We start from the raw sequence: 1590 nt of genomic DNA, 5'->3' as shown, positions 1-1590 counted from the left end.
CCACACAATCACTCACACACACGCACTCCACCCTCACAAACGCGCGCACATGCACACCAACATACAAACAGATACGCACGCACAGAACTGGATATGGTGCCATATTATTATAGCGTAAAAAGAAAAATCTCTTCTTGTCATCTAGTTATAAAGTGATGGAAGTGACGACACTGACTCTCACAATGATGCCTGTGCCAGCGTGCCACATAGCTAGATCTGGTTGCTTTTGCCGCACTACAGCAAAACCAGAATAGATATTTGTTTTCTTTTTTTTTTTGGAATAGTTTTTTTGCGGTTCAAACTTGAAAGGAGTCTTGATTACTTTTCTCGCTCTTTTTAAAAATACTTTTCATTTCAACTGATGTCCTTGTTTAGTACAAAATGTATAGTTTAGGGCTTTCAGTATTTATTTTGATTGAACTTACAAAGGCACAGTCTTGCATATAAAATTGGAATAACCCTTTGTTTTGTGCCATCAAAATCCAATCCTCCTGATGTGCGGATAGAAGTGATCTTCAATGTGTATTGAAGACAACAAAAGCAACGACGAGAAGGGGAACAAAATTTACTACAAGAAAAATAACAAGTAACTATAACAATAGCAAACGAAAGCAACAACAACAACAACAACAACAACAACAACAACAACAACAACAACAACACAACAGCAGCCACAACAATAACAACAATAGCAACAACAACATGAAATTGAGAAAACTGAAACATCCAAAATCCCACAATGTCTTATTCTTACGGGGGAGAAGCTGAACTAGTTGTCTCTTCACCTGTTGCCTGCTTTCGTGCTGTATCTGTCTCCTCGTTTCTCTTCCCATCGTCTGTCCTCATCGTCCCATTAGCCAGCTCTGGCTATCCATCTACCTGCACTCATGTCTGTTTGTTTATTTGTCTGATTGTTGCTCCTTGCCCTGTTACGTGTGTACCTCTCCCGCCTTCTCCTCCGTGCACGTGGGAGTCACTGTTTGTGATTCCTGTCTGCGTCTTTTCCGCATTCTATAACAACGTCACTTAACCAATCAATCCTTGCTGGAAAGCGCTGTTTTGTCTGTCCTCAGTCATTTTGCTTTGAAATTTGATCGTCTGTTTCCCCTCACTCGTTTTTAGAGGGATCGACTTGCTCCAGGTAACGGGAGTGAGTACATCGTAGGAGGTGCAGTCTTTGTCGTACGGCGCAGGAGCGTTGTCGAGGGGTGGAGAACGTGCGCCCGACCGAGGAACTTGGAAGTTTACATAGCCCATTGCTAAGGAGTGACTGGTTACAGTTTATGTACGTAACGAGCTTGGGCAATCAGGGAGGTCGTAGGTTCGAATCCTGGATACGAGAGAAAGAATCTGGGTTTTCCTTCACCTTTCTATTTGCTGTCCTGTTTTCTGGGTTGGTATGTGTGAGTGTTGGTGTCATTTGTATAGAAATGTATGTGTATCTATGTGTTCATATTATGTGATTGTGAGTACTCACGTGCATGCCCGTAATCAGGCGATTGTGAGTACTCACGTGCATGCCCGTAATCAGGCGCACACGTGTGTGTGTGTGTGTGTTTGTGTGTGTGTGTGTGTGTGTGTGTGTGTGTG

This window comes from Aplysia californica, unplaced genomic scaffold (genome assembly GCF_000002075.1).
Source record: "Aplysia californica isolate F4 #8 unplaced genomic scaffold, AplCal3.0 scaffold00078, whole genome shotgun sequence".
Classification (NCBI taxonomy): Eukaryota; Metazoa; Mollusca; class Gastropoda; order Aplysiida; family Aplysiidae; genus Aplysia; species Aplysia californica.
The sequence above is the reverse complement of the archived record's forward strand: the minus strand, read 5'-3'. Positions refer to the sequence as shown.